We start from the raw sequence: 25,574 nt of genomic DNA on the forward strand, positions 1-25,574 counted from the left end.
GCCCCGAAAAAAAAGTGAAAAGTGAGTTTATTCAACGAATAAGCGTGGTTTGGTTGTTTAGTACGGCTCGTGACGGGAATGTTTGACCGGTTGTGGATGAGAAGAGGCAGCAAAAAATGGACAACGGACAGAAGCAACAGCTTTCCTGTTGGTGATAATAGCCATAGTGAAGAAAAAAGTGTGAATGGGATTTTTTTATTATTAAGCAGAGGATGATGGGAATGAAAAGACTTGTGCGATGTAACTTTGAAAAGAGCATATCTTAGTAATTTTTATTTCGAATGCCGAATTAGGAAACTTATTCCTCTTTCTGCTCAACATCAAGTTTTTTGCAATCATAAAATCCGGTTTTACAGCACGTGTTTAAATGATGAATCGGGCTACTTTTCATACCGAAGAAATGAGTTGCATAATAGTAGTTTGTGCAACAAGTTGCAAAAAGATGATTTTTTCAGCACGAGTTGTACGTTTATGCAACGAGGCTTGCCAGGGAGCTGTCTAAAATTGAATATTATTTTGTTGGACATTTGTTGTAATGTCTCAATATTAGAAATTCTATGAAGATCATTGGTACTATACCACGGAGGTGTAGTATTCAGAGCAAGCGGCTAATGATTTTAGTTTGTTTAAGTGATTGTAGACTATGAATTGATTCTGCTATTGCGGATAGTACATTAACATCAGCAATCAAATATACCAATCGTGAATTCACATATTTCGCGTGCCCCAATTTACAGTACAATGTGGTAAGTTTTACATTAAACTTGATTCGAATTCTCAATTTTGCATATGCGCTAATACTGATCTCTATCGTGAAAGAATCTGTGCAGTGTGAGATTGTGTTGGTAGCGCCATCGGGTTGAGTAGCAACGACGAAGATTGCACTGGCAGTTTGTTGTCGAATTTTAAAACGAGCAGTCGCACCGCTCTTCAACGGCGGATTCCAATCAGCCTTTTTTCGGCTGGAATACGACATGTCGCAGTCGGTAGAAATAGTGTCTGCTTTTATATTTGTAACTAGCGCATGAAAATGGTGCTTGCCACATCCATTAATGTGCTAGTTACTAAATGGTAAGTATGCTCTCATTTTATGTTGTGGATTTCGGAGCGAGCAGGTCTCCGAAATCATAGAAAGAAAAAACCGAAGCGAGCAGGTCTTCGAGTGTTTTAAAAAATGATCCCGGAGCGAGCAGGTCTCCCGAGGATCGAATAAAAGATACCGGAGCGAGCAGGTCTCCGAGGCATTTTTTTTTGTTTATTCCGGAGCGAGCAGGTCTCCGAGGCATTTTTTTATGTTTATTCCGGAACGAGCAGGTTTCCGAGGCATTTTTTTTGTTTATTCCGGAGCGAGCAGGTCTCCGAGGCATTTTTTTTGTTTATTCCGGAGCGAGCAGGTCTCCGAGGCATTTTTTTTTGTTTATTCCGGAACGAGCGGGTTTCCGAGGTATTTTTTTGTTTATTCCGGAGCGAGCAGGTCTCCGAGTCATTTTATTTTGTGAATGCGAGTAGAACTCTGAGGCATGTTGACGTCGAACTACGTCTGTGACCACTTTGCAAATGCGAAGCAGGATTCCAAGACATTTTGTGTTCATTCGGTAGACGTAGGACTACGGCTGTGTATTCTATAGAGGAGTACACTTTGCGAATGTGAAGGACTCTGAGGCATTTTCGTGTTTATTCCGGAGCGAGTAGAACTCCGAGGCATGTTGGAGTAGGGCTTCGTTTGTGTATTCAAAAGAAGAGTACACTTTGAAAATGCAAAGCAGGACTCCAAGGCATTTTGTGTTCATTCCGGAGCGAGTAAACATCAGATACATTTTGACGTAGGACTGCACCTGTGTATTCTAAAGAGGAGTACACTTTGCGAATGCATTGCAAGATCCCGAGACATTTTTTGTTTCTTTTTCGGAGCGAGTAGAACTTCGAGACATGTTGACGCTGGACTACGTTTGTGTATTATGTGGAGTACACTTTGTGAATGCGAGCCGACCTTCGAGGCATATTCGTGTTTATTCTGAAGCGAGTAGAACGCCGAATCACATTGACGTAGGACTACGTCTGTGTGTTCTATACAAGAGCAAACTTTGTGAATGTGAAGCACTCCGAGGCATTTTTTAGGGTAATTCCGGAGCGAGCAGTACTCCGAGGCATGTTGACGTAGAACTACGTCTGGGTATTCTATAGAGAACCACACTCTGCGAATACAGAGCACGACTCCGAGAAAATTTTTGTTTTTTCCATTTTCTGTTCATTCCGAAGCGAGTAAAAATCCGAGGCATTTTGACGTAGGAATACGTCTGTGTATTCTATGGAAGAATACACTTTGCGAATGTGAAGGACTCCAAAGCATTTTTTGTTATTCCGGAGCGAGTAGAACTCCAAGGCATTTTGAGGTAGGACATCGTTTGTGTATTCTATAGAAAAGTATACTTTGCGAATGCAGAGCAGGACTCCGATGCAACTCCAAGACATGTTCGACTGGGTATTCTATAGAAGACCACACGAATGCAGAGCAGGACTCCGAGACAATTTTGTTCGTTCCGGAGCGAGTAGAACTCCGAGACATGTTGACGTAGGATTACGACTGTAGCTTCTATGAAGGAATACATTTTGCAAATGGACTCCGAGGCGTTTTTTTATTTATTCCAGAGTGAGTAGAACTCCAAAGAATGTTGACGTAGGACTACGTTTGCATGTTCTATAGAGGATTGCTCTTTGCGAGTACCGAGCAGGACTCCGAGGCATTTTTTTGTGTATTCCGAATTGTGCAGGAGCAAGTAGAATCCCGAAAAGAAAATTAAAATGGGACTCACAATCATTATTAGTTTTTAGCAAAAATATGACGGTACTTAAGATATCAAGTTTGTTCTTCTTTGCATTAGATGTTGATGGTATTACAATATTATGAATTGTTTTAATTTATTTTGAAGCAATTTAGGTATGATTTTTATTTATAATGAAATATTTATAAAATTGAAATCATATTCTTACAAAGTTGAAAGAGTAGGGAAGGAGAAAGAAGTAGCATTCAGAGCAAGCGGCTAATGATTTTAGTTTGTTTAAGTGATTGTAGACTATGAATTGATTCTGCTATTGCGGATAGTACATTAACATCAGCAATCAAATATACCAATCGTGAAATCACATATTTCGCGTGCCCCAATTTACAGTACAATGTGGCAAGTTTTACATTAGACTTGATTCGAATTCTCAATTCTGCATATGCGCTAATACTGATCTCTATCGTGAAAGAATCTGTGCAGTGTGAGATGGTGTTGGTAGCGCCATCGGGTTGAGTAGCAACGACGAAGATTGCACTGGCAGTTTGTTGTCGAATTTTAAAACGAGCAGTCGCACCGCTCTTCAACGGCGGATTCCAATCAGCCGTTTTCGGCTGGAATACGACAGGAGGCAGCTTCAGAATCATTTTCAAAATTTTATTTTGAATCCTCTGAAGTGCCTTCTTTCTGGTATTGCAGCAACTAGTCCATATTGGCACAGCATACAACATGACTGGTCTAAAAATTTGTTTGTAAATCAGAGTTTGTTCGTGAGACAAAGTTTTGATTTTCTGTTTATAAGTGGATATAGACACTTAATATATTTGTTACATTAATATATTTGTTCAAGCCAAATGGCCTTCAATGTGATTTTTAAAAGTTTAATTTTGGTATAGCAGAAGTCCTAAATATTTGGCTTCGCTTGACCAATTAATTGAAACCCCATTCATAACGACAATATGTCTGCTAGAAGGTTTCAAATAAGAAGCTCTCGGCTTATGTGGAAAAATTATAAGCTGAGTTTTGGAAGCATTCGGGGAAATTTTCCATTTTCGCAAGTAAGTGGAGAAAATATCCAAACTGTTTTGCAATCTACTACAAATGACACGAAGGTTTCGCCCTTTGGCTGAGAGGCCCGTGTCATCTGCAAACAAAGATTTTTGACAACCTGGTGGTAAATCAGGTAAGTCAGAAGTAAAAATGTTATACAATATGGGCCCCAGTATGCTGCCTTGGGGGACACCAGCCCTTACAGGTAATCTATCAGATTTAGAATTCTGATAGTTTACCTGCAGTGAGCGATCTGATAAATAAGTTTGGATCAGTTTAATCATGTACAGATTTTTCAATTCATCATTTTTCAGAATTCATCAATTTTACAACCAAACCTTCGTGCCAAACACTGTCAAATGCTTTCTCTATATAAAGAAGAGTAACTCCAGTTGAATATCCTTCAGATATGTTGAGCCGATTCAAATTCGTAACACTTAAGGTCACTCCTGACGGAATCCAAGTTTCAAAGTGCTCGCGTTTTCGGGGGCACACCACTCGATACGGAAGCAACGCACAACTGTCATTTTTATTATTTCACGCATGGTGCGACGCAGCAAAGCTAAATCAACATTCCGTCAGGAGTGACCTTAATAACTGATGAGTGGTTGAGTTGAGTGCCCATGGCGAAAACCAAATTGCACATCAGCAAAAAAAGAATTGTCATTAATATGAACCATCATTCTATTTAAAATAATCTTTTCAAACAGTTTGCTTATTGAAGAAAGCAAACTGATTGGACGATAACTAGAAGCCTCAGCTGGATTTTTGTACGGCTTCAAAATTGGAACAACTTTGGCGTTTTTCCATTTATCTGGAAAGCATGCCAATTGAAAACATTTGTTAAATAAATTAACCAAAAAGATAAATAACTCTCAGGAAGTTTTTTGATAAGTATATAGAAAATACCATCATCACCCGGAGCTTTCATATTTTTAAATTTTCTAGTAATAGATCTCACTTCATACAAATTAGTTCCCAATGAATAGTCAAAAAACCCAGATTAATCCACCTAGCGGTGATGATGCCTTTCTCGTGCGGTAAAAAATAGTATTTTGGCCATAACTACCAAGCCTATTGTCCGATCCGTCCAATTTTCAATAGGAAACAATGGGGCAGTATACTGCGTCGAATGCAGCCTGTTGTGAGGGAATCCGTTCAGGGTAAGTGCATTAAAAATGAGCTAGACTTTTTTACGCGCTTTTTTATGAGAAAAAGTATTTTGGCCATAACTACCAAACCCATTGTCCGATCCGTCCAATTTTCAATAGGATACAATGGAGTAAGATATTGCGTCGAATGCAGCCTGTTGTGAGGGAATTCGTTTAGGGTAAGTGCATTAAAAGTGAGCTAGACTTTTTTACGCGCTTTTTTATGAGGAAAAGTATTTTGGCCATAACTTCCAAGCCCATAGTCCGATCCGGCCAATTTTCAATAGGAAACAATGGGGCAGTATGGGGCGTCGAATGCAACCTGTTGCGAGTTGAGGTTGAGGGTAAGTGCAAAAAAAGTGAGCTAAACTTTTTGCTCTTTTGGTGCGCACATACACACACCCATACACACACACACACACACGCACACACACACAGACATCACCTCAATTCGTCGAGCTGAGTCGATTGGTATATAACACTATGGGTCTCCGAGCCTTCTATAAAAAGTTTGTTTTTGGAGTGAACATATAGCCTTTACGTATACTTAGTATACGAGAAAGGCAAAAACATTATCTTGGTTGAGAATGTCTTCGAAGCTCCGTGTAATCTGATCCTCAATTGGACTCGTGAGACCTAGACTAAAATTATGGGCACTCTCGAACTGCTGAGCAAGTTTTTGAGCTTTTTCGCCATTTGTTAATACAATTTTTTTCCCTCTTTGAGCGCTGGAATTGGCTTTTGAGGTTTTTTAAGAATTTTCGTTAATTTCCAAAAGGGTTTCGAACTGGAATCCAACTTCGAGACATTATTCTTAAAGTTGGTGTTTCTCAGAATAGCGAAACGTTTTTTAATTTCATTTTGCAAATCTCGCCGAATAACTTTCAACGCGGGATCGCGAGTTGTTTGGTATTGCCTTCGCCTCATATTTTTAAGTCGGATCAGTAGCTGAAGATCGTCGTCAATAATAATGGAGTTGAATTTAATTTCACATTTAGGAATTGCAATGCCTCTGGCTTCGACAATTAAATTTGTCAAAGATACGAGCGCATTATCAATATCACTTTTGGTATCGAGAGGAATATCAACGTCAAAATTCCTATCGATATATGTTTTATATAAATTCCAATCAGCTCTATGATAATTAAAAGTAGAGCTGATTGGATTGTTAGGGTAAGACGGTATAATATGCCCCCCCTAAGGCAAAACCTTGATAACTTTTTACTTTTCATCACAATTTATGCAAACTTTGTGTTATTTGGTAGTGCAAGAAGTCGCAAATGCATTGCCCGTGAGTAGTCATATAAAAATATTACAGATAACACGTAATAAAGCTTTTTTGAAAAGTCGTGAAAAAATGGATTTCAAAAAGTGCCTGGGCAATACGCCCCACCTTAGCCAAAGACGTTCCATTGCCCTTCATTAGTATTTCATCAATCCCATAATAAAAAGGTTACAAATCCTTATGTGCTTAACATTAAAAAACCAACATAAGTCCATTTAATCAGGTTTTAATTATATTTCAATAATTTTTATCCAATATTTTGCGTTCGGTAATTTTTTTTTTTTTTTAATCTTTATTAAAGTGATTTTTAAGATAGTACAAAGTTCATCACTACGCTCGTTAATGGCGGCCAAGTGAGTGCCCTTTTGACATTCAAGAGGTACAAAATATTTACATATTTTAATCAACGTAGGCTTCGCTTTATAGAAACATGTTGGCACTCACTTGCTCTGTTTTGAATCTATAGTTTTGCTTTCCAAAAGTCAAAAATCCTCATTGATTTGTTTTCATCAATGTATTATTCATAGCTGAAGAATTCGTAAGCCACAAGCAATTTAGGGATAAACCATTTGAGAAACAACTCTTTTGCCATCTATTGCTATTGATGCCAAAATACTCCATATTCCTATATATTAATAAGTGTCTTTGTATGTACTCGCAGTTTCAGATGAGTTGGATCGCAAGTAGAGGTAGAGCCAGCAATAAACTTTGGAGAGTCAATATTACTAGGTGCGCAAAAATGTTAAATGTTGTTTCTTTTGCGTATTTCTCAAAAATGGGTTGCAAAGAAAACTTCAATTGTTATCCAAACTTTCTGCTTCAAGTTACGAATAAATCAGGCTATCAAAATTTGTCGGTTCAATATGGAACCTAAATATCAGCATAATTGTATCAGTAGATAGTAAGTGTCATATTCCATAATCTTACTAGCTCATGTTTCAAGCTTTTTAGATGCTTTTTCTACCCCTTAAAGATAAATATTCGTTGCACGAGGTTTTGTATATGTGGTAACTTGTTTACGAAATATTTATGCATATATTCAGAGCCGAGTTCGCGAGACATTGAAACGTTGGCAGAGACTCAGATGTACTAGATGGACTTTACAAACAGTTCAGAACACCTACCTGGACGTTCTTGCTGAACATTTATTAGAATTCAACGGATTTGGTTTCCTTTTAACGCACATGAAGAACGCAGCTAGTTTTGGAATTGAAAAAAATACTTCCATTCTATCCACAAAGCTTGACGGACAATGTTTTTCGGACAGACGAATGTTCGTGGTCTTTATATATTTTTGTCCAACTGTTTTCCACAAACTTAAAACACAGCTTTGATTGAAAGTCTGCATTTCTCATGCCCATACAAGTTCATTGAAAGGAAACCGCTAAAAATCTTATACCCCTCAAACTCTTTCAGGTTTTTGGTGTCTCGTCCCGAGTCATATAAATCAAAAAGCATAAAAACGATGTATTCATCGGAGCTCAACAGTAGACAGCGTAAGTTTTCTGTCCAACTTCTTTTATAGAAACACGTACATATTCCAGAGCGATTCGAATAAATCTCGCTTAACTTTTCAAAAGGACCTAAGTAACATTTTTTTTCATGAATTAATTTGAATAGCGCAATCAATAGAACAACATGAAAGCTTTTGATTGCAGTACTCAAATTAATTCATGAAAAAATGTTACTTAGGTCCTTTTGAAAAGTTAAGCTAGAAATGTTGAATATTTTGCGTTGCGGTATCCAATGTTTTCTGTTGGATTCACGACTGCTACATTCCTCTGCAACTGTGAGACAAATCATACCTATCAATAGACAGTGCATATGGTTTTTGTGTTCTTCAGCTAGAAAATAAAAATACATATGAAAAATGGGGCAGAATTGTAGAAAATAATAAACAAATCCAGGAAGGAGGTGTTTTTGACTTTTCAGAAACAAAATTATTGGCTCAAGGCTGAGGTGATGAGTGCCAAATTTTTCATTAAATCGAAGCCTACTTGATTAAAATATGTAAATATTTTCTACCTCTTGAATGTCATGAAGGCACTCACTTGGCCGCCATTATCGAGCGCAAAATACTGGATATAATTTGGAAGCAACTGCTGCAAGCTCGCCGCGCTTGTGTCCAGTTGGTAAGGGCATATCGTCCTGCCTACACTGGGGCGTTTTGGCCAGTGAAACATATTTTCGAAAATCGTTACGTTTTTGAAGATGGAAGCAATTTCATATCATATTAACCACTGAGAAAAGTTATTTTGTTGTCCAACTGAGTGTTCCGGTGCAAGTTTTGCGTACAGTATGCTAGCGTCGCTCCAGAATGTTGAGCAAACAAACATGAAAAGTTACATCAAAACTGTCACTTTTTGTATTTTGCTATTATTTTCATTATGTAATACAAAAATACTTCCACATTCACATAGGGGTAATGACGGCTTTGGCAGGTTTTGTTCTATTATTGGCAGGGGGGTTTTTTATGACTGATTATGCTCAAATTTGGCCCAAACATTCTTTGCATATCAAAGAATATTGTGGCCAAATTTCATAAAATTCGGTCGACAAAAACCCCCCTGCCAATAATAGAACAAAACCTGCCAAAGCCGTCTGTTCCCCTACGATGGTTTTACAAATATTTATAGGTACCAACTGATTTTGATCCTTAGTTAGTTATAGCACAGATAGCACAGATCTGTGGTTATAGTTTTCTAGAAATCAAAGAGGGGCGTTTTGGCCAGGTGGGGCGCATTATACCGTCTTACCCTAATGGCTTCTTGTGAGTTTTCAAACGTCACAGGAAGGTAATCAGAGTCAAAGTCAGCATGAGTTACCAATTGGCCACACAGCTGACTTGAATCCGTTAAAACTAAATCAATTGTAGAAGGACTTCGAGTGGATGAAAAACAAGTTGGTCCATTGGGATATTGAATAGTAATTATATCCCGCAGAACAATCTTAAAATTAAATTTTACCATTAGAATTGCTTTGAGCATTATTGCATGCACGATGTTTGGCATTGAAGTCACCAATTATGACAAATTTGGATTTGTTGCGAGTTAGAAATTGAAGATCAGCTCTTAACAAACTCCTTTGCTGCCCATTGCACTGGAAAGGCAAGTAGGTAGTAGCAACCCTATAACCAGAGACCGGCGGAGTGAAAAATTGTCGAATTGGCAACGTATGAAAATGCATGAAATCGCGAAAATAATACTGGCAGCACTTGAACTTTTTGCTTGCTTCTTATGGATGCAAAAAGTAAACAAGTCGAATTGGAACCGCTTTTGACGGTTGGATTGGAAACAAGATGGCGTCTTCGCCGATCTCTTATTCTAGTATTTCTAGTAGGTAGCAATAAAAGAGTATTGTCCAAAATTTGTTTCAACAGAAACTCCCAAGGTTTCGAAAACTTTGGTTTCAAACGAAGAATATAATTTATGTTTGATACGTCTATTAATGACAATGGCGACCCCACCACAGGCGCTGTCAAGACGATCATTTCGGTAAATAAAATAATTTGGATCTTTTGATGAAAAGACCAGGTTTTAAATATGTTTCAGTTATAATGGCAATGTGCACATTATGAACTGATAGGAAGTTGAATAATTCATCTTCCTTACCCTTTAAAGATCGGGCATTCCAATTTAAAATTTTCAAAGAATTATTTGGATCCATTAAAACGAAGTCCAATAACAATTTTTTGAGTAAATTTGATACCAACCTGAACAGCTTCAGTTTTGGTATTTGCTTTGAATTCGAGTTCGACGAACTGCTCGTTACTCGGTGAGAGGTAGGAGCAAAATTTGTTCGTTGATTGTGGTGGGAATGAATTGCTCGACCGGCACATGATTGCGGATTTTGAGCGTTTGAAATATGTTTACCCGGCGAATCTGGGATCCTTTTGGAATTTCCCGTCATCAATTTTGCACGGGAAATCAAAACTTTTTGCGTGAAGGGCATTTTCAGAAATTGGTTTTATGATTGCCTCCACAATTGGAACATTTAAATTTATTGGAATCGACGACGACTTTGAACAATCGCCTTGACAATCGCTCAGTTTTGTCGTTCTATGTAAAGAATTTATGGCGCTCCTCAGTTAAATACTGAAGAAGATGTTTACTGCCGCTAACCGCAAGTCAGACTTATCTGTATATGGATGCCATATCCAGATAAGTCTGACTTGCGGTTAGCGGCAGTTTACGATCGTCAAAAAAAAAGTTTGTCCAACCGATATATTTTTTTTATTCGTATATTTATTTGGTAGGCACTCTGTGTTTTAACCGCTACTGTGCCGTGATCTACTGTGGTACTCTGCTGTACAGAGTGAATTTAAAATTCACCACACGGTTTTCTACTCTTATTATCAAAAGATCAAATCTAGCGTAATAATTTTCATACAATGCTGAAATTAAAGTCGATTGTTCAGCATAAGCAAGCAAACGATCTACGGATGTTTCATGCCCATGGTCGTTGTGGTTCTCTCAATTCGTGCTCTTGAAAAATCACTAGAAAAAGCACGTGGTTACCAAGATGGCCGATTTGTGGTTTTGTTGTATAACCACCTTAATTGAAGAACGTTGGAGGAATGCCTCCGAGAAGACCAGTTTTGTCAGTCGTCATCAGGCAGCCGTGTTGGTGATGCCCGTTCCCCAAAACGCCACCGTACGGACTGCACTTCTGGCGACTGGCAAGGGTTTGGTGGAGGGGCTGGGAATCGAACCCATGACCATTCGCTTATGAGGCGAACGTGTAGCCAACTACGCTACGGGACCCCCCTCTGTCCAACCGATATATACAGACACAATTAGTTTATTTTTAGGTTTTTATAGTGAGTTCATACAAAACTCTTCGTATTTAAAATCAGAAGTACGAATTACAATCAAACTTCTTTCCTGAAACACGAATTCCAACGACTCATACAAAGTAGATTAGATGAAATTGCGTCTAGCAGGATTGACATTCCTAAGTGGTTAAATCATAAGTTTCATATTCTCCAACTAAAAATTACAGATGAATATTTGAAATTAGGATTAAATTGTTGCGAAAGATAAGTGATGACTTTATTAAAGTGATTTTTGTACAAACCTTAAAAATCACTTTAATAAAGAAAAAAAATGTAGCGAAAGAAAGTGTTTGATCCTTTGATAAATGATAAATGATTTGATAAATGAAAGATACTTTTTTTTGTTTGTTGGTTCAAGGCAGAGCTGGTGAAGTGGTGAGTGCCAATATTTTTCATAAAATCGTAGCCTACACTGATTATAAAACGTAAATATTTTCTACCTCTTGAAAGTCACTAGGCACTCACTTGGCCGCCATTACCGAGCGCAAAATACTGGATATACGAAAAGCTGGTGCATTTGACGGAGAAAGTTGAAAAATTGTCAAAATACAACATTTTTATGAGTTTTTAAGAAAGCCATTTTCTCGAATTGAAATCAATCTAGAGTGCCACGTTGCAATCAAACAAACTATATTGACAGTTGTATAAACAAACAACAGCGAGGTCAGGCCGGTTCAATATAATGTACCATATTGAGGCCGGTTCGCCTAGTTTCAAATAAAATGCTTAACAAATCCTAGTTCGTTCAATCCAAAAATTCTCGTATTGATATCGAGGATGCATTTCAACTCATTCGGCAGATGTGTAGTTAAAAAGACAGCCAACCGTGGATTCCGCTAGGTTCATCGTTCCATTCTTCATATTATCCTGTTACTGTACGCTAGACGAAAAACGGCACGCCGCATGGAAGATTATGTGCTTCGTAATTGCTTCATACAGTCACTTAGGTACGACTCTGTCAGTCGGCATCTGTTTAATATGACCGCTCGCGGAGGGTGCTAAATTTACGTCTGCGAAAGTCTCATGGGTCGCCGTCCCCTGTCAGTCGATCAAAGGATCTCATCTGCCTCCGTTCGGTCTGTGTTTATGCTGTCTGGCTTGCTCTAAATTGTATTCAGCCATCGGACTGGCGCGGAGTCGCGACGGTGAGTTTCGCGTGCGTTTACTCCTTCCTTTACCGTAACCTGATGGAATCATGCGAAACTTTCCCCCGTGAATTGCGAGGGTGCGCCAGTCGGCGAGCTCCCGTTAAAGGTCACGTCGCAGGTCACCAGAGCCGCTGTCTGCCGTGTATACGAAGTTGGTCAAGTGTTTAAATGGGCGCACGCGGAAGAAGGCGACTCCGTTTGGGCAATTATTATAAGCAGGGCCTACTGATGGTGTGGGAGCGGGATGTCAAAATTCCGTTGTTTGTTTTGGTTCCAATCGAATGCTGATGTAGGTCAAGGAAGCGGTGCCAATTAGCAAGCGTGCGGAAGTGCAAATTGGGGGAAAGCGTAGGAAACACATTCTGCAGATGGGTGGTCGAGGGTGTCAAATATTTACCAGTGTTAAATTAATCAGAATTCCGTTGTAGAATAAGTTTAACATATAAGGACAAAATTTATTTGGATAACTGAAGTTCTGAGATTGAGACCTATTCTACCATCACGGCAATAACGCATTAAATAACGTAATGACTACAATTTCAGAATATATAAATATCGAATAGTTAGTAGATACCTAATTTCACTTTTAATCAGCATTTTATCCCCCTGATCCTCGCTGTTTGTTTTTGGTTTCGAAAGTTCCCGAAACATGCCGAACAACACTGCTCAAACCAACAGTACCGGAAACCACCGTGACCCACTGACTGATTTAGCAACGGAGACATGATGCATTTCGGGAGCTCCAACTACGCTTCAGCCTATAAAACGCCACATTTAGTGTGAGGACTGAGGACTGCTGCTTCTACTGGGTGCTCTTATCCCCGTGAAATTGGCCCGAGCTTGAGCTTGAAACCGTTCTTTTTTCTCAACCATAGCGCATCAAGGCAAGGAAGTGTGTCATTCTTCCCACCACCACACGTCGCATTGGGTGCCGCCGTCGTCGTGCAACAGTTTCGAACAACAACGACGGTCTGCCCGCGCCGTACGTACGTGTTATGAATGCTACCAAAGGAAATCCTGCCCCCGAAAAAGCCACGACGCTGACCGGGTTGTGCCAAATTCAGCAACAATTGAATGCCGACTGTTTGGCGGGACTAAACGGAAGGGATGCGGAGTGAACGTTGGATAGTTTTACACTTTCCTGTTTTGGGGTGCTATTTATGCGTTTTTTTGTTGGTCCTGTATCACGTGCGTTATAATTTAGCCTGATGTAATTTGCTGGTCAATAAACACGGTTGGTATAACGTTAGCGAACGGGTTGACGAGAGACAGTTTTCAAAAAGGACGATCGGAGGTGAGCCAGCCAAAGGCTGAAAGCCCCCTTAATAAAGATATAAAAAAACGACGATGGACATGGGCTACGAAAATGGTTTAATTAACCGAATAATCGAATTAATGTTGGATATCTTGTTTGGGGAATCAATTCATTAGTGACAAGAAAGCAGATTGCAAACAGAAATCGTCATCAGCATATACTATTGAAAGCATTGGTAAGTCTAGGATAATACAAACAATTTTAATCATTAATCATTCAATTTGCTCTCATTTCGTCAATGATCAACCGATTATAACAAAACAGGCATGGTTGGATCGAAAATTTAATATATTTTCAGGAGGACCTGAATTTTTGTAATGGTTCCGGATTGAGGCCAAAACCCCGTGGGGTACCTATAGTAACCCAGAATGTATTGTTTTCAAGAAACTCACGAAAAAATGATTTTGTTCATGGAAAACCTATGGAAGGTGGATCTAAATGCAAGCATGTGTTATATTTGAGATTTCTAGTACCCAACAGTTGGTTCCGGGTACATGGCTGCTTGATATCGGTTCCGGAAGGGACCTAAAGTGGACACTTCCAAAATGTATATATTGTCTTGACTTCAGGGTTGGGAAAAATCGTCTGATCGTCTGATAATGATTAAGCACAACACTGCTTGACCTCACTCACAAAAGCAAAAGGAGCTCATGCCTTATACTTCAAAGTGTGTTTGATCACCTTCAGGTGGCCAACCTGGAGCCGGTTCCGGTGGGAACGCAATGAGGACATTTACGGAATTGAACATATTGGTGCCGTTCTACGGCCTAAAATTTGGAAGCTCTTAGACGAGCTCGGTGGACTAGTGCCTACCGCTTCTGCCTTATAAGCAGGAGGTCGTGGGTTAAAATCCAGGCTTGTCCATTTCCTACTTTGTATTTCTATCTTAGTTCTTTCTGTGTTTCACGTTCTACCAAATCGATTCCTACTGTTATAACCTTCCACACTAACAAATCCAGAACCCCTCCCGTGGCACCTATGATAGGTCGTAGAGTTCTCTGCACCTTTCTTAAGTAGATGTCCAACTAACCATCCTTCCCCTTCCTCAGCATTCGCAAGGACGTGGCCAGAACAGATCTCGACTATTGGAGAGTGCATTGCTTCCATCTAAGAGATAGTGGATTAGTCCCAAATCAATATCTGTGGTAACGGATGAAAGTGATGCTACCCTCATACAATAGTCCAGGCTTGTACCACCTACGAATTTGTGCGAAATGTTCAATGCTAATGCTAATAAGCAAATGGAACTCATGCTGAGTACTTCCAAGTAATTTTGGTTACCATTAGGTGGCCAACTTTGAGCCGTTTCCGGTGGGAACCCAATGATGACATTTACGGATTTGATCACATTGGTGCCGTTCGACGGCTTAAAATTCTGGATTTTCCTCAAACAAGCGACTGGAACTCATGCCGAGTACTTCCAAGTGAGTTTGGTCACCTTCAGGTGGCCAACTTTAAGCCGGTTCCGGTGGGAGTCCAATGAGGACATTTACGGAAGGCTTTAGGTGGCTTTGGAGGAATTTCACATGAGTTTTAAAAGAAATTCACAAGAGCTCTCAAGGTAACTTGTGTTAAGTTCTGTGTTAAGTGCAGGATTTCACGGAGAAATTTCAACAGTAACTGCTAGTGGAATTTATGGATTTAAGAGAAATTGCTAAAGTAATTTCGGCAGATTTCTTGAAAGATTTTTCGGAGGAATACCTGGAAAAACTTTCCGAGCAAATCTTGGAAGTACTTCCTGATGAATGATTTGTTTATCGGCTTTATCGCTCAGTTCTACTCAAAGTGTGAGGGAGTAGATAATCGAAAAATAATTGAAAATCAACAGATTAAAAGCCGTTCGCTAGAGCGCGAACAAGTATGAAACGATAGAGTGTGAAAGGGAGGAAAAAAGACCATCTATTGAACAGCACACAATCGAAGCGTGAATCTTTTTGGCAAACGTCCTAGTTGTGGACGGCTTGGTTAGTGGTATGAAAGCCACCGTTCCAAGACAGGCAAAAAGATCCAGACAACGATCTCCCCATGTGCTGTTCTGTTTTACATTTGATTCTATCGATCGGCAGGTTTATGCGGAATTCGCACTACCACTCATGGAGGTATGTCTATATCGTGACATGTTCTTCCAATTACCCGATTTCGATCTTATTGGATAGAACATCATTTTTTTGTTAGTCAAATTTATTTTCATAATTGAAACAGGTTTTACGACCGTGCTTGTGATGAATGCACATACAATGCAAATACATTTGGTGCTTCCTGAGAAATTCCTGGAACAATTTACGGAGCAATTCCTGGGAAAATTCTAGGAGGTATTGATGGAGTTAGAGTCAATTCTGAAGGAATTGCTGATCCAATTTCTGGAGGAACTTTCGGAAGAACTTCCGGAGTAACTCTTGGAGGAACTTTAGAGAGACTTCCTACAGGAACTTCCGAAGGAACTCCTAAAAGAACTTGCAGAGGAACTTCCGGGGCAGCTCCTGAAGGAACTTCCGGAGGAGTTCCTGGAGGAACTTCCAGGAGAGTTCCTGGAGGAACTTCCAGAAGAGTTCCTGGAGGAACTTCCGGAAGAGTTCCTGGAGAAACTTCCGGAGGGCTTCCTGGAGGAACTTCCGGAGGGGTTCCTGGAGGAACTTCCGGAAGGGGTTCCTGGAGGAACTTCCAGAGGAGTTCCTGAAGGAAGTTCCGGAGAAGTTCCTGGAGAAACTTCCGGGGAAGTTCCTGGAGGAACCAGCGGAGGTGTTCCTGGAGGAACCACCGGACGAGTTCCTGGAGGAACATCCGGAGGGGTTCCTGGAGGAACATCCGGAGGGGTTCCTGGAGGAACTTCCGAAGGAGTTCCTGAAGGAAGTTCCGGAGAAGTTCCTGGAGAAACTTCCGGGGAAGTTCCTGGAGGAACCAGCGGAGGAGTTCCTGGAGGAACCACCAGACGAGTTTCTGAAGGAACTCCTAAAAAACTTGCAGAGGAACTTCCGGAGAGGTTCCTGGAGGAACTTCCAGAAGAGTTCCTGGAGGAACTTCCGGAAGAGTTCCTGGAGAAACTTCCGGAGGGCTTCCTGGAGGAACTTCCGGAGGGGTTCCTGGAGGAATCACCGGAGGAGTTCCTGGAGGAACCACCGGAGGACTTCCTGGAGGAACCACTGGAGGAGTTCCTGGAGGAACCACCGGAGGAGTTCCTGGAGGAACCACCGGAGGAGTTCCTGGAGGAACTTCCGAAGGAGTTCCTGAAGGAACTTCTGAAGGAGTTTCTAGAGGAAATTTTTGAAGGAGTTCCGGGAGGAACTTCCGAAGGAATTCCTGGAGGAACTTCCGAAGGAGTTCCTGGAGGAACTTCCGAAGGAGTTGCTGGAGGAACTTCCGAAGGAGTTCCTGGACGAACTTCCGAAAGAGTTCCTGTACGAACTTCCGAAGGAGTTCCTGGACGAACTTCCGAAGGAGTTCCTGGACGAACTTCCGAAGGAGTTCCTGGTCGAACTTCCGAAGGAGTTCCTGGACGAACTTCCGAAGGAGTTCCTGGAGGAACTTCTGAAGGAGTTCCTGGAGGAACTTCTGAAGGAGTTTCTGGAGGAACTTCTGAAGGAGTTCCTAAAGGAACTTCCAGAGGAGTTCCTGGAGGAACTTCCGGAGGAGTTCCTGGAGGAACTTCCGAAGGAGTTCCTGGAGGAACTTCCGAAGGAGTTCCTGGAGGAACTTCCGAAGGAGTTCCTGGAGGAACTTCCGGAGGAGTTCCTGGAGGAACTTCCGGAGGAGTTCCTGGAGGAACTTCCGGAGGAGTTCCTGGAGGAACTTCCGGAGGAGTTCCTGGAGGAACTTCCGGAGGAGTTCCTGGAGGAACTTCGGGAGGAGTTCCTGGAGGAACTTCCGGAGGAGTTCCTGGAGGAACTTCCGGAGGAGTTCCTGGAGGAACTTCCGGAGGAGTTCCTGGAGGAACTTCCGGAGGAGTTCCTGGAGGAACTTCCGGAGGAGTTCCTGGAGGAACTTCCGGAGGAGTTCCTGGAGGAACTTCCGGAGGAGTTCCTGGAGGAACTTCCGGAGGAGTTCCTGGAGGAACTTCCGGAGGAGTTCCTGGAGGAACTTCCGGAGGAGTTCCTGGAGGAACTTCCGGAGGAGTTCCTGGAGGAACTTCCGGAGGAGTTCCTGGAGGAACTTCCGGAGGAGTTCCTGGAGGAACTTCCGGAGGAGTTCCTGGAGGAACTTCCGGAGCGGTTCCTGGAGGAACTTCCGGAGGAGTTCCTGGAGGAACTTCCGGAGGAGTTCCTGGAGGAACTTCCGGAGGAGTTCCTGGAGGAACTTCCGGAGGAGTTCCTGGAGGAACTTCGGAGGAGTTCCTGGAGGAACTTCCGGAGGTTCCTGGAGGAACTTCCGGAGGAGTTCCTGGAGGAACTTCCGGAGGAGTTCTGGAGGAACTTCGGAGGAGTTCCTGGAGGAACTTCGGAGGGGTTCCTGGAGGAACTTCCGGAGGAGTTCCTGGAGGAACTTCCGGAGGAGTTCCTGGAGGAACTTCCGGAGGAGTTCCTGGAGGAACTTCCGGAGGAGTTCCTGGAGGAACTTCCGGAGGAGTTCCTAAAGGAACTTCCGGAGGAGTTCCTGGAGGAACTTCCGGAGGAGTTCCTAGAGGAACTTCGGAGGAGTTCCCAGAGGAACTTCCGGAGGAGTTCCTGGAGGAACTTCCGGAGGAGTTCCTAGAGGAACTTCCGGAGGAGTTCCTGGAGGAACTTCGAAGGAGTTCCTAGAGGAACTTCCGAAGGAGTTCCTGGAGGAACTTCCGGAGGAGTTCTGGAGGAACTTCCGAAGGAGTTCCTGGAGGAACTTCCGAAGGAGTTCCTGGAGGAACTTCCGAAGGAGTTCCTGGAGGAACTTCCGAAGGAGTTCCTGGAGGAACTTCCGAAGGAGTTCCTGGAGGAACTTCCGAAGGAGTTCCTGGAGAACTTCCGAAGGAGTTCCTGGAGGAACTTCCGAAGGAGTTCCTGGAGGAACTTCCGAAGGAGTTCCTGGAGGAACTTCCGAAGGAGTTCCTGGAGGAACTTCCGAAGGAGTTCCTGGAGGAACTTCCGAAGGAGTTCCTGGAGGAACATCCGAAGGAGTTCCTGGAGGAACTTCTGGAGGAACTTCCGGATTGGATTTGGATTGGATTCGGATTGGATTTGGATTGGATTTGGATTGGATTTGGATTGGATTTGGATTGGATTTGGATTGGATTTGGATTGGATTTGGATTGGATTTGGATTGGATTTGGATTGGATTTGGATTGGTTTGGTTGGTTTGGATTGGTTTGGATTGGTTTGGATTGGTTTGGATTGGTTTGGATTGGTTTGGTTGGTTTGGATTGGTTTGGATTGGTTTGGATTGGTTTGGATTGGTTTGGATTGGTTTGGTTGGTTTGGATTGGTTGGATTGGTTTGGATTGGTTTGGATTGGTTTGGTTGGTTTGGATTGGATTTGGATTGGTTTGGTTGGTTTGGATTGGTTTGGTTGGTTTGGATTGGTTTGGATTGGTTTGGATTGGTTTGGATTGGTTTGGATTGGTTTGGATTGGTTTGGATTGGTTTGGATTGGTTTGGATTGGTTTGGATTGGTTTGGATTGGTTTGGTTGGTTTGGATTGGTTTGGATTGGTTTGGATTGGTTTGGTTGGTTTGGTTGGTTTGGATTTGGATTGGTTTGGATTGGTTTGGATTGGTTTGGATTGGTTTTGGATTGGTTTGGATTGGTTTGGTTGGTTTGGATTGGTTTGGATTGGTTTGGATTGGTTGGGTTGGTTTGGTTGGTTTGGATTGGTTTGGATTGGTTTGGATTGGTTTGGTTGGTTTGGTTGGTTTGGATTGGTTTGGATTGGTTTGGATTGGTTTGGATTGGTTTGGTTGGTTTGGATTGGTTTGGATTGGTTTGGATTGGTTTGGATTGGTTTGGTTGGTTTGGATTGGTTTGGATTGGTTTGGTTGGGTTTGGATTGGTTTGGTTGGTTTGGATTGGTTTGGATTGGTTTGGATTGGTTTGGTTGGTTGGATTGGTTTGGATTGGTTTGGATTGGTTTGGATTGGTTTGGATTGGTTTGGATTGGTTTGGATTGGTTTGGATTGGTTTGGTTGGTTTGGATTGGTTTGGATTGGTTTGGATTGGTTTGGTTGGTTTGGTTGGTTTGGTTGGATTGGATTGGTTTGGTTGGTTGGATTGGTTTGGATTGGTTTGGATTGGTTTGGATTGGTTTGGTTGGTTTGGTTGGTTTGGTTGGTTTGGATTGGTTTGGATTGGTTTGGATTGGTTTGGATTGGTTTGGATTGGTTTGGATTGGTTTGGTTGGTTTGGATTGGTTTGGGATTGGTTTGGATTGGTTTGGATTGGTTTGGATTGGTTTTTGGATTGGATTTGGATTGGTTGGATTGGTTTGGTTGGTTTGGATTGGTTTGGATTGGTTTGGATTGGTTTGGTTGGTTTGGTTGGTTGGATTGGTTTGGTTGGTTTGGATTGGTTTGGATTGGTTTGGATTGGTTTGGTTGGTTTGGATTGGTTTGGATTGGTTTGGATTGGTTTGGATTGGTTTGGATTGGTTTGGATTGGTTTGGATTGGTTTGGTTGGTTTGGATTGGTTTGGATTGGTTTGGATTGGTTTGGATTGGTTTGGATTGGTTTGGATTGGTTTGGATTGGTTTGGATTGGTTTGGATTGGTTTGGATTGGTTTGGATTGGTTTGGATTGGATTTGGATTGGTTTGGATTGGATTTGGATTGGATTTGGATTGGTTTGGATTGGATTTGGATTGGTTTGGATTGGTTTGGATTGGTTTGATTGGTTTGGATTGGTTTGGATTGGATTTGGTTGGATTTGGATTGGTTTGGATTGGTTTGGTTTGGTTTGGATTGGTTTGGATTGGATTTGGATTGGTTTGGATTGGTTTGGATTGGTTTGGTTGGTTTGGTTTGGATTGGTTTGGATTGGTTTGGATTGGTTTGGATTGGTTTGGTTGGTTTGGTTGGTTTGGATTTGGTTTGGATTGGTTTGGATTGGTTTGGATTGGTTTGGATTGGTTTGGATTGGTTTGGTTGGTTTGGATTGGTTTGGATTGGTTTGGATTGGTTTGGATTGGTTTGGATTGGTTTGGTTGGTTTGGATTGGTTTGGATTGGTTTGGATTGGTTTGGTTGGTTTGGATTGGTTTGGATTGGATTTGGATTGGTTTGGATTGGTTTGGATTGGTTTGGTTGGTTTGGATTGGTTTGGATTGGTTTGGATTGGATTTGGATTGGTTTGGATTGGTTTGGTTGGTTTGGATTGGATTTGGATTGGATTTGGATTTGGATTGGTTTGGATTGGTTTGGATTGGATTTGGATTGGTTTGGATTGGTTTGGATTGGTTTGGATTGGTTTGGATTGGTTTGGATTGGTTTGGTTGGTTTGGATTGGTTTGGTTGGGTTTGGATTGGTTTGGATTGGTTTGGATTGGTTTGGTTGGTTTGGTTGGTTTGGATTGGTTTGGATTGGTTTGGATTGGTTTGGATTGGTTTGGATTGGTTTGGATTGGTTTGGATTGGTTTGGATTGGTTTGGATTGGTTTGGATTGGTTTGGATTGGTTTGGATTGGTTTGGATTGGTTGGTTGGGTTTGGATTGGTTTGGATTGGTTTGGATTGGTTTGGATTGGTTTGGATTGGTTTGGATTGGTTTGGATTGGTTTGGATTGGTTTGGATTGGTTTGGATTGGTTTGGATTGGTTTGGATTGGTTTGGATTGGTTTGGGATTGGTTTGGTTGGTTTGGATTGGTTTGGTTGGTTTGGATTGGTTTGGATTGGTTTGGATTGGTTTGGATTGGTTTGGGATTGGTTTGGATTGGATTTGGATTGGTTTGGATTGGTTTGGATTGGGTTTGGATTGGTTTGGATTGGTTTGGATTGGGTTGAATTGGTTTGGATTGGTTTGGATTGGTTTTGATTGGATTTGGATTGGATTTGGATTGGTTGGATTGGTTTGGATTGGATTGGTTTGGATTGGTTTGGATTGGTTTGGTTGGATTTGGATTGGTTTGGATTGGTTTGGATTGGTTTGGTTGGTTTTGATTGGTTTGGATTGGTTTGGATTGGTTTGGATTGGATTTGGATTGGTTTGGTTGGTTTGGATTGGTTTGGGTTTGGATTGGTTTGGATTGGATTTGGATTGGTTGGATTGGATTGGATTTGGATTGGTTGGTTTGGTTGGTTTGGATTGGTTTGGGATTGGTTTGGATTGGTTTGATTGGTTTGGATTGGTTTGGATTGGTTTGGATTGGATTTGGATTGGTTTGGATTGGTTTGGATTGGTTTGGATTGGTTTGGATTGGTTTGGATTGGTTTTGGTTGGATTTGGATTGGTTTGGATTGGTTTGGATTGGTTTGGATTGGTTTGGATTGGTTTGGATTGGTTTGGATTGGTTGGATTGGATTTGGATTGGTTTGGATTGGTTTGGATTGATTTGGTTGATTTGGATTGGTTTGGATTGGTTTGGATTGGTTTGGATTGGTTTGGTTTGGTTTGGATTTGGTTTGGATTGGTTTGGATTGGTTTGGATTGGTTTGGATTGGTTTGGATTGGTTTGGATTGGTTTGGATTGGTTTGGATTGGTTTGGATTGGTTTGGTTGGTTTGGATTGGTTTGGTTGGTTTGGATTGGTTGGGATTGGTTTGGATTGGTTTGGATTGGTTTGGGATTGGTTTGGTTGGTTTGGATTGGTTTGGATTGGTTTGGATTGGTTTGGTTGGTTTGGATTGGTTTGGATTGGTTTGGGATTGGTTTGGTTGGTTTGGATTGGTTTGGATTGGTTTGGATTGGTTTGGATTGGATTTGGATTGGTTTGGATTGGTTTGGATTGGATTTGGATTGGTTTGGTTCGATTTGGATTGGATTTGGATTGGATTTGGATTGGATTTGGATTGGATTGGATTTGGATTGGATTTGGGTTTGGATTTGGATTTGGATTGGATTTGGATTTGGATTTGGATTGGATTTGGATTGGATTTGGATTGGATTTGGATTGGATTGGATTTGGATTGGATTTGGATTGGAATTGAATGGGATTTGGATTGGATTTCAATTGGCCTTGTATTGGATTTGGATTGAATTGAAATGGGATTTAAATTGGATTAATCGTTACACTAGTAAGTTTAAAAATTTTCATAAATCACAAAACATAAATTGAAAGCAGTTGAAAATTGAAAGCAAACGTAGTGAAGGGAAACATTATAATGCTGCGATTTGAACACTGCATGAACTAATTTGTGGAATTAAACCTTTGCGTCGAATTTTCACAATTGAGACTCGTGAGCTTCCAAAACATATAATTAAACTACGGAAAAACTTTGACGGAAATGTTTGAATAGAAAATTCCCATTCCAACACCAGCGCGCTGGCACGAAATAGCTGTGCTGGGTTCACACTAACTAAAAGGAGGGAAAACTCCAGAAACCCATCTGCACTGTGGAGCGAATCCCTTCCTCCCGCCCATACAACGCAGGTCTCATTTGCAAGCGAGAAAAAAGTCCCTGGCAACGAGTTCGTCTTACCCTCCGCTCCCGTTGCCCCGACCCTGCTCCAGATGAAAAGAAGAAAACTCATTTTAGTTTCACAATGAGGCCGCAAACTTTTTCACCATCCCAAGAGAGGAAACCTCATCCCTGCCGTTGTCCCTTCAGTTGAGCTATTCGAGACGCCCACGCCCACACCCATCGAATGGCCGCCCTCCACGACGGTCTCATTTTTCCCTTGAGTTATTTCGAAATGATAGAACCGGAAAAAAGTTCATCACAAGTACGGAGCGTATTACTATATAGTACACGACATCAGAATTTTCAGGTTGGAAAATTTGCAATTTTCGGTCCACAAATTTTTCCAGGAGCGAGCGAAATGGAAAAGAAATTACTTTTGGTGGTTATTATTCCACAGACACGTTCGTAAAAAATATTCTTGGAAAAAAAATATTTCTAAAAAGAGATGAAGATTCCGTCAAAGAAACATTAGTTAACAAACATAATTCGAATTCAGCAAAAAAAAATCATGTGAAAAATTGCACATGCAAAATTGTAAAAAAAAATATTTTAGTAACCTAATAGTTATGCATCATTAAATCCTTGTGTTTGTAGCATTTATAACAGCCACCGATCCGTCGGTAATAATTGGATATCAAGAATTTGAAATATTCCTCAGTTTATGCCTTTAGTCTAACGGCAAGATACGCGGCTAGAAAGATTTGTGGTTCGATTTGATTTATTCGAACTTCATTTAGAACTGCTTGATTTATTCCTGAGCAACCATATCATATCCCATCAACTTACTTTTACCTTTTCCAGTTAAACCGGGCTAAATTTGTTCATGATTTTTAAAGTTATAATTCAGACAGATAAGCAGTCCCCTGTATCAACAACGATCATAACTGCACCGGAAGTAAATCCTTAAGAAAAATATTCATATATTCCAGCCATTTACCAAGCCATATGAATAACGTCATTTACTTTAGTGGCTGATTCTGCCAGCACAGGGAAGAGATCGTAGGCGAAAATGGAAAACCCGCCTTTTTCTTTTCTCGGCATTTTTATCACCATCCCAAATCACCGCCACCGCTTTTTTTCGTTTCGTTCGGAAAAATCCACCGTGCACATAAGACGAGAATCCTGCGCCCGGCTGCGCAATGTAAAAAGGTGCGGGTGTAAAGTTTCCAAATTAAAAGGGGACGGGCGGGGGTTTGTTCTCCACTTGCTAGATTTGAATTCCATCCCATCTCGGTGAAACTCGGAAAAAATATAAAACGAGAGGCAAGGAAGCTCAAGAAGAGCGATAGCGCACTCCACCCAGCCCGCCATCCAGATCCAGCAATTGTGTATCCTGAAATGGGTTCAAGTGTGAGTTTTTTGTCCGTCCGCGTCCGGCGAGAGGTGGAGGAAAAAAACTAGTTTTCTATTTTAAAATTAAAATAGCAGAAATGCCATTCACCGTGTCCGGAGGACGATGATAGTTTTACGGGTTTTTGGACGAGTGGAAAAAGGGTTGCGTTCGATAAAAGCACGGGGCAAAAAAATCCCTCTCTGCCGGTTTCGCTTGGCCGAGGTGAGGGTTTTTTTATGACCGGTTCTATGCTCGTCGTGGGTCGAATTATGTAGTTTTATTGAATGACTAGATAGGTGGGTACACTTCGGATTCGAAAGCTGGGTTGGGGTGGATTACCCGTCCGTTCGACAAAAGCAGGAAATGGGTATTTTGTGGAAGACAATGGATAAATTAAAATCGGACAGCGTCCATCTGTTGTGAGTTGTAGTGATTTTTCTGCTATTCAGTGGAAATCAATCTGAATTTTTCGTTTAATTATATATTATGGGAAGTGGCAAATATAATATTGAAATAATGGCAGTTCTGCAGACTTAAAGAATTTTAATACAATGCGCTCTTAACATTTCGACAATAATGAAAACAGAGATAATCATTTTAATTTCGTTTCGTGTGACGATTATGGCAAGATCTTAAAGTTAACTCTCTCAGTGGCAGTCCACCTCGATGTACAAGATTAATCCATTGGTACTCCCTTGGATCTCTTGATTCAGAGATCCAGCACCACCAGAACCCTGACCTTAGATAGCTTCCAAGTTTCATTGGACGTATCGACCTTTCAGCTCTGCAGCGGAGCTATCCTTTGCCTTGTCCAGAAGCAGTGGGAAGTCCTCCGGCTCAGCTCGTAGAGATGTTGGTCAACCACCATCTACGGGACAAGTTTGAAGCTGGTATAAAACTGGCCATCCGACAACACGCATTTGGGCCAGGTTTCGGGACGAGTACCTACTTCGCTGGCCTACGGCACGACGGCACGACGTAATGTTGTTATTTCTGATTATTTTAAATACTAACTAACTAGTATTGTTGAATTAAGCAATGCTCTGTGAAATCGAAGGTCGTTTTATTTTTGTATTTGTTTGATTTCTCTGAAATTTTGCATTTACAATCTTTGTGATGAAAAAGTATAATTTACATCATTGGTTTGCCATTTTGACTCTAGCCTAAC

The 25,574-nt window shown here is 41.3% G+C and overlaps 1 protein-coding gene across 1 annotated transcript in view; it reads right to left on the bottom strand.

Moving 5' to 3' along the window:
- Positions 1–25,574, bottom strand: part of LOC134218093 (zinc finger protein 600-like) — a 192,017-nt gene that overhangs the window by 13,335 nt on the left and 153,108 nt on the right. The window lies entirely within an intron of this gene.

Source organism: Armigeres subalbatus, chromosome 2 (genome assembly GCF_024139115.2).
Source record: "Armigeres subalbatus isolate Guangzhou_Male chromosome 2, GZ_Asu_2, whole genome shotgun sequence".
NCBI lineage: Eukaryota > Metazoa > Arthropoda > Insecta > Diptera > Culicidae > Armigeres > Armigeres subalbatus.